Source organism: Cheilinus undulatus, linkage group 6, assembly GCF_018320785.1.
Source record: "Cheilinus undulatus linkage group 6, ASM1832078v1, whole genome shotgun sequence".
Taxonomy (NCBI): domain Eukaryota; kingdom Metazoa; phylum Chordata; class Actinopteri; order Labriformes; family Labridae; genus Cheilinus; species Cheilinus undulatus.
Genome location: NC_054870.1, coordinates 10,493,279 through 10,505,848, shown reverse-complemented (window position 1 = coordinate 10,505,848; position 12,570 = coordinate 10,493,279). Strand labels below are relative to the sequence as shown.

Sequence of the window (12,570 nt, the reverse complement as noted above, 5' to 3'; positions counted from 1 at the left end):
GACATTTGTAAATGAAGACCTTGAAAGAGCCTGAAAATGCTGTATTAAGTTTAAAAATACCCTACCCTCACATTAAAAAGTGACTAAACCCTCAGACATTATTTTCAGATAAAATCCTATGATTATTATCATACCTGGGGATTTAGTAGTACTATTGATCGGTTCAGTATCCACATTCTTAAATTCTACATTTTCTGTTAAAAATGTGCATAGTGATTGTCCTCTACAGGTTAAAGCCGTCTCCTACAACTAATTATTTTAGAAAATTTTCTACTGGTTAATCTGATGCAGGGCTGCATTAGATTGATCCTGGCTGTTGCCTCACAGCATGAAAGTTCCTGGTTCATTTCCCCACCAGGGCATCTCTGTGCAGGGCTTGCATGCTCTCCCTATGTACATGTAGGTTTTTTCTGGGTTCTTTCTAGTTTCTGGGTCTAATTGGCCATAGTTGTGTATGCGAAGTGTTTGTCTCTATATGTTTGTGGGGACCGGTCCAGGGTGTACGCTGTCTCCCGCCCCCCTGCAACCCTGAACTGCATAAGCAGTGTAGAAAATGGAATGGATGGATTGTCTGATGCAAAGGGACTCATGTGGTGCCATCTGTCATCACTACATTGCTCAACAGTTACCGCCCACTTTTTCCCCAACTGTTGACTACACCTGTAGCAGCAGACAGCCAAAATTTGCTGCTCTAATAGTCAGACGTTGCTCACTCTAGGATTGTGAGTAATGTAGTGCTTTTGTCTGAGATGGGGAATAAATTTAACTTTGCAAAGCAAATAGATTTGCCAGACTCCATCTCTGTCATCAGACGAATCTATTATGAAAAGCTCCAATCCACAACGTTAGTGCCAAAACACTGTTCGGACCCATCATTTGAGGAGTTTAAGGTGGTAGCACTTGTACACAAAGCAATCGCTTCCTCCAGTGCAGTGATTAGCTTGGAAACAGCTCTTATATAGCAACAATTTTACCAGAACTTGTCCAAATCTCTGCATGAAATAAAGAATAAAAACAACAAGTTGTTTTTGCTCTTCTGCTGACCTGCATGGGTTTGTAAGCGTTTCGGGGGAAGGGCTGGTTGTTGTGTGAGTGGTTGTACACAGTAGCTGCTAGTGGACTTGGCTGCAGCAGTGGTATCGTCTGAACTGGGCAGCATTTCTTTCATAAAACACATAAAACGAGGACAGAGAGCCACAGTGACACAGAAGGTGTTTTCAGCCTTCTCTCAGCCTGCTTAGGCATAAGTTTGCGATTGTTATGGGTGGGGTTTGCCGGTGTATCTAATGGCTGCTGCCACAGTAGCTATTAGCTCAGATGTAGGACAGTGGCAGTTTAATTGTAACTGGTCTGACATTCTTTTGCAAAACAAATGTGACGGACAGAACTTTCCTCCAATCACCATCCATCAATTTTTTTTAAACGTCCTGCCCTTTCCAAACTTTTCTATGGCAGCTTTCCCAGATGAATGTTCAATAAATTGTGCAATAGTTATTTTAAACAGTCCATCAGGCCAAGATTGTGCATTAACCACATTTTCCTTTAGAATAAGGTTGATAACATACAAGCAAATGTCTTCTACATCATTGCTTCCCAACCTAGGGTTCTGGACCCCCTGTGGTGCACCAGAGTATGCTGTGAGGCTTTGTCTGTCCTGAGGGTGTCGAAATTAGATGTGGAAAAATCAACTAAAACCATGATAAAAAAACAAACAATTAAATAGTTTATTCAGATGAATTTTAGTAAGAGCACATGTTTTAACCTTTTTGTAGGTTATACTATAGCAATGAAAAAAATCTAAATTGATGTTGATTATTTACAGAACTGTGTAATTTTTAATTCGTGCATGCCCAAGAGGGGGTCAAATTTACTTAGCATCAAGTAGAAGGGGGCTTTGAGGAATAAAGGTTGGAAACCACTATTTTACATGACCATATATTTCTATTTGTAGTGCTTGGATGGTTATGACATTATGGCTAATAATCAAATCGGAAGAGCAGCATGGACTGAGCGATGTTGTGGTTGATAAGTGAAATTGGATGGGTATCCCATCCCCCTCCCTTCTGGCATTTTCCATGATGTTGTAAAGGCATTATGTGAAATTCCAGGGTAGATGATACTCAGATGAAACTCAGATGAAACCCTAGTATTTAGTTACTCCTTAAACTTTCACCAAGAAACTAACAGTAAACTCTTACTATTCCTACAAATAAAAGCACAACTGACTCATTCATAGTAAAGTGAACATACTGTATGTGGCTTCACCTCCAGGCTTTGCTCATATTTCACATGTAATCACATGTAATCCTTGAAAAGAAAAAGCCTGAGGGAGAAGCGCTGATCTGAAGACACATCTGGACACTGTGACAGCTTGAGAATGGACAATACCAGAAGGACTTATGCCATCAGATTATATTACCGATGACACATGACAGTGTGCCACTGAGTCAAGGCCAGATCCCAGGAGACAAGGACCAGAGAGTGACATAACAGCTGCCAGGATGCACCTGTACTGCAAACCTGGCACGTACACAGAGAGAGTCCAAAGAGGCTGGAGCCACCGCTGAGTCAAAAAGTGGCCTCCTAGCTGGAGGGGAATACAGTATTATTATATGTGAAGAATTATAATGAGGGAAACATGCAGGATGCAACTAAAATGAGCTAAATTATTATAACCAAGCTAATTTGGTCCTCCGTAGTTTCTCATTAGACGAGCTTTAGGGCCTTTTAGCTGCTTTCTTACTGAGCTCTCCCGTGTTTGGTGGGGCTCAGCTGGGTGAGTTGGTCATGCATATCAGTGGCTGTGTGCAATTTTTATCCCACTCTGGTTGTAAGATGGAAAAGCACAACAAAACTGAGTTTCTTTGCATGGTCTCACTGCTGCTAAAACATCATAGAATCCAAACATCTATTAGGAACTATTGTCACGCAACAAATAATGTAATACTTGTTCCCTAAAATCAGCATGATAAATAATTTCATCACTGCAAAAATCAGGCCAATGCAGTCACTGTAGATCATTTTAAATGCCATCAAAACATATTTTTGTGAGAGAAATCATTAATCCAACATGGGCCAGAAGTGGACATGCATCCATCTATTCAATTTATTACTGGTTGTCTTTCTAAAGATCTCATTTTACTCATGTTAGTATCTTAAGACTTGAAGAATATACTTATAGAAATTTCCAGCATCCGGAAAAAACACAGCAAATTAACTACACACACACACACACACACACACACATATATATATATATATATATATATGTATATTTTTTTTTTTTTTTTTTTTTTTTTTAGAGAAATGCCAAAGTTGAAAGTTGGAACTAAAGCCAGAAGTGCTCCTAAATGTACTGAGCCCCTGTGAGGAAAAATGGACACACCCAATTGAGAAATTGAAAGCGATGGAGCATGTTAAAACAAAGGATCTCTTGAAATAAGCTACTCAGTGTGGGCCTAAAGAGAGGGAGCAGGGCTAAAAAAGCCATAACACAATAAAAACTGAACAGCTAAGCTCAAAAAATAATAAAGAATGAAATTACAGTCTTCTTAACATAAAGAAGAGTCAAAATATAGAGAGAACATTTCTTATTCATTAATTTAAACCAGGGGTGTCAAACTCAGTCACAGCAGGGGCCGGACTCTGATCTTTGTCCTAACCTGAGGGCCAAACAATTTTTGAGTCTAAATAAATAAATAAAGATAACAGGGTGGATATTTAACCATAAAATGTCAACCTTATTTTCACTAGCAATAAATTATGGGGGTAAAAAACTTGGTACTGATGATAAATAACTTTGTGTTTAAATGGTCTACATGATAAGTTCAAAACTCAAAATCTGAGGTAAAAATCTGACTTAGAAGTTTTAAAACATGAGATAAACATCAAAATCATAATTTAAAATGTCAAAATATGAGATAAAATTTCAAATGAATGAGTTTTAAAAGTCAAAATATGAAATAAAATTAAAAATCATAAGTTTTTAAGGTTAACAAATGAGATAAAAGTCACAGTTAGGAGTTAAAAAAGGTCAAAAACGTGAGATAAAAGTCAAAACCACGACATTAAAAGGTCAAAATAGAATGTGAAATTTAAAATTATGAATCTAAAGGTAAAATTGTGAGATAAAAGTCAAAGTTATGAGATGTAGAGTTTAAAATATGAAATAAAAAGTCAAATACATAACTTTTAGTCATAACTGAGACTCAAAATTGAAAATATAGAGAAAACAAAAAAAAATCTTTTCTGATATTTTACAAAATTATTTTTACTGTTTACTTTTTCTAATTCTTTTGTAAATCATCAAGGATAAGTTTACATTTTTATACTGGAGGAAATCGTCAGACCTCACACTGGTGGGCCAGTTCTAATAAAAATATTATATGATCTGGTGGGCCGGCATACCTGCACCATGGGCCGGATTTGGCCCCCGGGCCTTGAGTTTGACACCTCTGATTTAAAGAGTTCACAATTGATTCTTTCTAAAAGAACGTCTTAGATTATTTCTTAAATTAGCTATGAATCATGCCTCCATTGCTAACTGCAAATATTATTGCCTATTTATAGAAGCGTCTCTGAGCTTCAAACTTACTTGAGCTAGTTTCATGCTAATTTGTATGGATGTAAGGCATGGGGATGAACTACGTGGGGATTTGGTGGGTGTTGTTAAATGATGTATGAATTTTGCAGGGTTGGAAAGTAACTTATTACATTTACTCAAATAACTGTAATTGAGTAGCTTTTTTGGTACTTGTACTTTTTGAGTAAATTTTGAAATCAGTACTGTTACTTCCACTTAAAAAAAGTTTTCACCAGAGTAACTGAACTTTTACTTACCAACTAGTCTATGGAGAAGAAACTAGTTAGAAAACAGTCAAATTCTTTACAGCCAGCAGGTGTAATGTGAGCCTGATATACTGTGTAGAGCATAGCAAACATTAGCAGCTAGCACTGCTAGACCTTTCAGATCATTCCAGATGAGACTGAAGTTTTTTGCTCTTACTGTCGACATCCCATCCCCACCAAGCTCCTGCTTGAAAGTGAAAGTATTCTGAAATGAATCTGACACGCAGAAAACGATCTGCTGGGACTGTAAATAAACACCAAAAAAAAAAAAAAAAAAAAAGTCAATCAAGATGCTGCAAAAGTGTCAAAGACTCTGCAGTCCCTATAGGAGATGGTGTGATGCTGGTGAATATAGAGCTGCATCATGTGGAGGAGGAGAGGACAGAGCAGCAGAGGCTGGTGTGTGACAGCTGAGCCTGAGAGTGAGGAAGTGAATGAGCTCTGTAGAGTATCAGAATATAAGCTAAAGAATTATTAGACTGTGGGTCTCCATCATTTATGAAGAAAAAAATGTTTGAGATTAAATCTGTAGCTCATCTGTCACCTAAAGAATGAAAAGATGGTTAAGTCCTCTTAGTACACCTTAAAAGTTCTCCACTGACACTTCTTTTACTTTGTGTGTTCAAGAGTTTTGAAAAGCAGCTTCATATGTGTGTTTATTGACATCAGTCCAGTAAATCTACTGGACTGATGACAGTAGGCCCTGATTAGAAAGTGACAGGACCAATTAACAACGAGGGGCAGGACTTTTGGCGCGGCGGAGTCGTGACGTAAGCAAGCAGCAACAAGAGGCCGGTGCAATTATGGCGGAAGACATTAGCGCGGATGCTGCTAAAGCGCCAATTTTATCAGAACTTGACGACATTCATTCACAACAAACGTCGTGTACTGACATGCCTATAGTCGCCATGATTCACATTATTCCTTGGTAGCTTCGCATCGCGCACCTCGGTCACAGCTGCGTCACGTGTTTTGTTCCTCTGATTGGCCCCTAAAAATGTGACAGACAGAACGTTCATCCAATCACACTCTTTCAAACGCTTAGTATTGAAGGTTTGTGAAACACATCCATCTGGTGTGTCAGGTTGATCTAGAAAATTTTTTTGGACATTATCTGTTGTTGTTTTGGGTTGTTGACATGGACAAATATTTGCATAAAGAAAGCATATTTGTCCACTTGTGTTGATAAGGGTATTTAAATCTTGAGAAATAGTCCTGTATGGTACATTTAGAACGAATAATAAAGTGTGATTAATTTGCAAATAATCTCGAGTTAACTGAAATTAGTGAGATAAATCGTGATTAAAAATTTCAATCTATTGACAGCCCTAGTTTGAAAATGTGCTTAAATTGATAAATTAACCAAAGAAGAGACAAGAACAGGTTGCACCACAGAATCTCACTAAAGAGAAAAAACCCCAAAGAAAAGAAAGTAGTGGATTATTGTTAGATGCTCAGTTGTTTCTGTGGGTTAAAACATTCAGTAGAGCTGAATAGATGCCTCCTAATCCTCCCATCAAATATTGTGCTTACTTCATTAAAACACAACGATTGATAATTGATAAAATTACAGCCCCAGAACTCTGACAGAAAGTGACAGCTGCCAGTGATCCCATCATTAGCCAACTTTAAATTGCTTGTTAGCAAATTAGCTCTTACTGATACTTCATGAAAAAGAAGTTCTTGCCCTTCATTTCCAAAATGACAACATGACTGACCAAAAAACATCAAACTTGCATAAAACTGTCTATCATTTTTATAAATGTCCATCCTGGTGGTGTGGTTTAAAGTTGGGCATACACTGTAATTTCAAGCCAAGTTATGGTGATACGTCACTACATTCTGTGGAACGGAATCGCTTACTCGACACACACATTTCACTTGATTTATGTGCTCACACTATACAGTCCAATAGTAGTGCATGAACTGCTGAGTGCTCACTGCTGAACAAGTGAAGATGGGCCACTGTGACAAAAATCTGTAGAGTTTATACTGAAAAAGTCTCACATTGATGTTGAGGTTGTCATATTATTTCGCTCTCATCATCAACATTTGTGTCAACTGAAGGGCCGGGGATAGAAACGTTTCCTGCTTGTATAAAAAATGCCTCAGAGACCAGAGCATGTTTGGGTCATGGTTGTCTGTTTGTTTGCTGCATGAAAAATTACGCATGATAAGACTGAAAATCAAGCAACTTTCAAGGCAATTATGCAAATCAAAGCTCATGTCTGAATTGGATGAAACTTGCACAGTGGACACCCGGCTTAAGGGGAACAATCCTTGTAGCTACAGCAGTAGCTTTGGCTGGTACTGTTCTATTATAGATTATTACCTCCGCCAAGGAGGTTACGTGATCGGGTGGGTTTGTTCTTTGTTTGTTCTTCGTTTGTTATCAACATAACTCAAAAAGTTGTGGATGGATTCTGATTAAATTTTCAGGAAATGTCAGATATGGCATAAGGAAGAACTGATTAGATTATGGGACTGATCCGGATCACCGTCTGGATCCGGGAATTTTTTTAAAGGATTCTGTACTATTGGGCTAATGGTGGAGGTCTGTTCTGTTACCACTTTACACCAGGAGATGGCAGACATGAGTAACTTATTCAAAGCTTTGGAGTTTATAGAGAGATGAGTTGGAGCATAACAGAGAGAAAGACAGCGAATTGTAGCGAGAATACTCACAATGCTGGGAGGAATAGAGGAATATTAACCCTCTGCCATGACTAGCACACGTAGCAAAGCTAATGCTTTGCCTCACCGTGTCTCCACCCCACCAGGGAGGGAGTAATCGGTGAATTAGATGTTGGGAGTGATCCGGATCACCGTCTGGATCCAGGAATGTTTTAAAAGGATTCTTCACTATTGGGAGATAAGGCTGATGGTGGAGGTCTGCGCTCTCTCAGTGCTTTTCTAGTTTAAACAGTGGTCTGAAGTAACCAAAACTTTAATTTTGAATCTATATATCGATTTTTCTTTGTTTTTTCTGTGATGTAAACATGCAGCATTTTAAATTGATGGAGGATAAAATGCCTGGAGCTGCAGCTCCACGTAGTGGTCAATGGTAGCTGCCATTGTGCTAAGCTCTTTATACCCTCCAAAGTTCTGCACAGGTCACATGACTGAAAGCTATGACCACAGGGCTTTATCTTTGTTTGTTTGTAGGTTCCTTTGTCTGTATTGTTTGAGTGCCCTCCTTCATGAGTGTCTCCCTGGTGTTAAATATTTGGATGAAATAGATATTTATTGTTTTATAAAAACAAATTCTAGCTGGTATTTCTTCCATATAATATTAATCAGTAAAATTAAATGATCAAAAAATGAAAAATAGGCTCATACAATAATCAATTATGGACATTTATGCATTAATTTTATTTCCCCAGGTTTGTTACCGGTTGTCTTTTTAAGATCCTGACTTATTATGTTGTTATCCCAGGACATTTACACTGCTTTGCCTTTGATAAGGCAGCAATTTCTCAAAAGCTAAGGGCAATGACTCAAAGTCACTCCTAACAATGGGAAAATCTGCATTGCTGTCTGAAGACGAGGAGGTAAATGAGTCAAGATCCGGAGGTAACAGAAGAAAATTACCATTATCATGATCAAACGAAGAGAAGCCAAATTTATACATGCATATCGGCTCAGGGCTTCTGTTTTATACTGCTTTATTATGCATGAGTTTCATGAAAACCTGTCAAATGTACTCAGTGAAAGTGTTTGAATATCGCAGGTTATGCATACTGTGTCATTATAGTTTGTCGTGTGGTAATACTAACAGCTGAGTAGAGAATCAGTGGGTGGAGTAAATGTCCAAAGACATCTCTTTTGCAAACTAATTTGAGTTCAAAAGTCACCCTAAATTCAGAACCAAAATATAAGAAGTTATAAAAATAGACAAAGCGGGGTCATGAGGTCTGCACCTGCCTCCAGAGATGTGAGTAAACTGACAAAGATGAATCACCGGCCACCCGTTCCAGTGACACACAGAAAAGCTCCCATTGAGTTTTCCAGACCAGAGAAAGAAGTCAATAAGCAGGCAAAAGCAGCAAACAGAAAATCAATACAGCCTGAGACAACCTCAAAAAAACACAACACACTGCCACATGTCCAAGAAGGCAGCGCCACTCTGATACCTCAATCTGAGAGAGGGGAGGGAAACACACCCCCAGCTCTGGAGTTTTGATGATAACAGAGAGCCTTTCCATTATCTCCACTCTTATGGAAATGCCTCTGCCTCCATCTGACGGCTGGTCTGTCTGCACCGTGAACGCTCAATCCGAACGGCAGCTGGCGGGTTTGTAGAAAAACAAAATGTGCGGCAATTACCGTGCAATCTGTGCTTACTGTGCTGATTACAGGCAGTATCATGTGGTAAATATAGTGGGAGGAAATGAGAGGAGGACTCATCATAAGGCTTCAAGGAGCATTAGTGTGATTTTAATTAGTTTTTATCACAAAAGAATCGCTGCTTTGCTGGGAGCATTTGTCTGTTGACTTCACAGCTTATCTGTTGCAGAGCTACAGTCAAAGTAGACATCAAGGCTGATAAGAAACAGGAGCTCTGATCCTGATATCTGCGCAGGAAGTGACTCTGGTGTGAGACTGATAACTGACAAGTGTGCATGCCTTCTCTGAGTCAAAATAGTCATTGATTGGCCAAAAAAGTTGACTTGAAATCCAATCCTGCTGCAAGTCCTAGAGAGAAACATGCAGAATTCGCTCTTTGCTTCCACTGTGGAGGTATTTTGATTGCAACTGTTGCAGAAACACTAAGCAGACGTGATTTCATGCAATTTATCACATTATAATAGCAACCGGCTGCTGTGTACTGCTGGAGGAGAATGGAACAGAGCTGCAGATGAAGCTTATCTTGTTTAGAAGCGCCAAGTTTGAAAGAAAAGCCAAATCTGGTGGTTAAAGCTGGAATTAAACGCTGAATAATGTAGTTTTATGTTAAATGCAGTGTCTTGTAGGTAGTCGCTCAAGAAAGGCAGATGTTGGAAATTCAGCTCCATGCAAAAGTTGTTTATTTAGTTCTTTCTCACTCATGATTGGCTGTAAAATTATATAAGAACAGACACTTCCAAGACAACGTCTGTTATTGATTCTTTAATGAATGCAAAGGTTTAAATGTGGCCATATGAGCTATATAAGGTCCCTGAAGATCAGATGGTGAAGGGCTGCTGTTTTCTTTTGTACTAACGCACTGGTATTGGCTAACTTGGATATTCAGCTGTCAGGTTGAAAGGAATGGCATCACTCAATCAAATCATTTGAATACAGAAATGCTTGTAAACGTCCACAGGCTGTATTGGTAAACGCTGATAAATTCTCTATTTAGGTCTCTCAGTAACACCCACCTTCCTTCTCACAACCCTGAGGGTCTCTGTTGAATCCATTCCTGACCTTCACCTCCGCATCCCTTTGACGCTTAAAACCACCCCTGTGTCCAATTAAAGGTTTCCTTCATTAGCAACGCCACAATTGCAAGGCTTGATTGTTGCTCTTTTTATAGCCTGAGCGCAATCTTTTTCTAAAAAATGACTCTGCATGAGGAAAAGCAATCAATGATTTAGTGAAGCAAAAACTTGTTAACCCCCCCAACCCTTCTTCAAATGCAGAAAGAGCATCTTTTACGCACTGGTGCTCCAGCAGCCTGCACAGGCAGATTTAATTGAAAGCAGCAGAATTTAGGAGGGTGACGCACGCATGCACGCGCGTTGGGATGCACGCGTATGCACACATGCATACATTTGGCTGTTAAGTAACACTGAGTGGAATCACAGACTACGCACTGAGCAATTCTATACATTTTTTTGGTCAATTTAGGTCATGTAAAAAAAGATGAAGGCACACTTCAAAGTTTAAACGTCCTCAGAGTTTTCCATCCACCCTGCATTACAGCGCTGTTCAGAGGAGCGCTGATTAGAAAAAAAGGCGCACAAGACTCTCCAAAATGGGACCACGGTCATCTTTTCACACACAAATCAGTCAGGATAATGAAGTATAAAGCGCAAATTTACCTGTAATTGCAGATCGTTGCGTGCATGTCACATATGTCAGCGCATCCTGGAAGTAAGAGTCCGATAACGTCAAGCGCTGTCCGTCAGATGGCTGCGTGGATGAAAGCGTGACTACCACCCAGTTAAACCAGCACCTGCTGATCCGCGCGCACATATGCCCGCACAAACAACTGGTTGTGCTCTGTCAGCGGATTTCCATTAACCACTGTGGGCTGGACGCGCCGCTGCGCAATGACGCACGCCATGGACTCGCAGCTGATTTGGAGTCTCCAAAGATGAATGCCCAAAATATCTGTCATGATGCTCTGTTCTGCGTTAACCTCCCATTACTGTAAGAGGGGAAATATATCATTGAATGCACCATCTGACACCATGGAGGAGTGTTTTTATCACCCTCTTTACGTGATTACTTGCCTCGAGAGGCGTTTGGAGAGCATATTCTTGCTGCAGAAGTGTTCATGTTTTAAATCGGGGTGGAATAATACAGACTGTATTGACACTCAGCACATGCACCGCGCTATTATTCCATCTCTATTTTGGTACTTTGAAGAAATCAAGTGACAATAATCCTGTCAGTGCATGTTTAACGCTTCGCAGCAGCACTTAGAGCTATTAGACTTTCTAATCAGCTGCATGGAGAGGAGGAAAAAAAAAAGGTTGCTCTGAAATTCAGAGAATGAGGCTCAGGATGGTGGACTGTGTGCCAGATAGTTTTCCATCTGATGGATGGAGCTCGACACCCTCCCTATAGGCCCCTTACCTCTGCCTGTGCCCGTGTGGGTGGACAGGAAAGCGTTCACCTCAGGGAGAGTGAGGGGCGGCCAGTCAGGCAGCAGCTGATCCGATCTCAGCTCACATGTGTGCCATAATGCTGGAGCTCTGAGTGAGGATGGTATAGAGCAGGAGATGGTTGGTAGAAAAAGGGAATCAAACGGGCTTCCAGCTGCAGAGTGCTTGAAGCAGGAAGGTGATTCATGCTTTTATTAGCTTTACCTTCAGGCAGAATGCTCTCCAGCTGACCTCTTCAATCTGATCAGAACCTTCAACACTTCACAATGAAAACTCTGACCTGTTTAACCACGGTCTTTGGTCTTCCTGACAGGTCTTTATGCTTTCATGTGTCTCGATCGATATTTGCTTTATTGTTACAGATGTAGCAGTTCTGATCTCTTGCATGGTGTGGTGAACCAGGCATGAACTTCCACTTCTGGCCATGGCACACTGTTAACTGTGATAAAACAGGAGCACATCAGCTGAATCACAGCCGCTCTTATAGTAAAAATATGATTAAAAAATGCACAGGGCCAGGATAGTGTCGACTGATCTAAAGCAGAAAACATGTAAATAATATGAAAAATGTTTATCTTAACAACAGAAACCAGCAGCAGTCTGTAAATGTCATCAAAATGAGGAGACCAGTTGCTGGAATTTTGGAGGAGGAATGTTGTCCCATTCTTGTCTGATGTAGGATTCTACCCACTCAACTGGCCTGGGTCTTCTTTGCCAGATGTTTCCTGTTGGTAAAAGGTCTGGACTTCAAGCAGGTCAGTTCAGCTCCTGGAATCTACGACTGCAGAGCCATGCATTTGTGAGGGATTCAGTATGTGGTTTAGCACTGTCTTGCTGGTATATGTAAGGCCTTCTCTAAAAGAGACAGCATCTGGATGTGACTATATGTTTCTCTAAAACCATTATATAC

At 39.9% G+C, this 12,570-nt stretch overlaps 1 protein-coding gene across 1 annotated transcript in view; it reads right to left on the bottom strand.

Moving 5' to 3' along the window:
- Positions 1-11,016, bottom strand: part of LOC121510707 (gamma-aminobutyric acid receptor subunit pi) — a 152,992-nt gene extending 141,976 nt beyond the window's left edge. Inside the window, exon 1 of the mRNA XM_041788890.1 lies at positions 10,872-11,016. The gene's annotated coding sequence lies outside the window, so the exon portion shown is untranslated. The remainder of the gene's footprint in view (positions 1-10,871) is intronic.
- Positions 11,017-12,570: the final 1,554 nt, after the last annotated feature.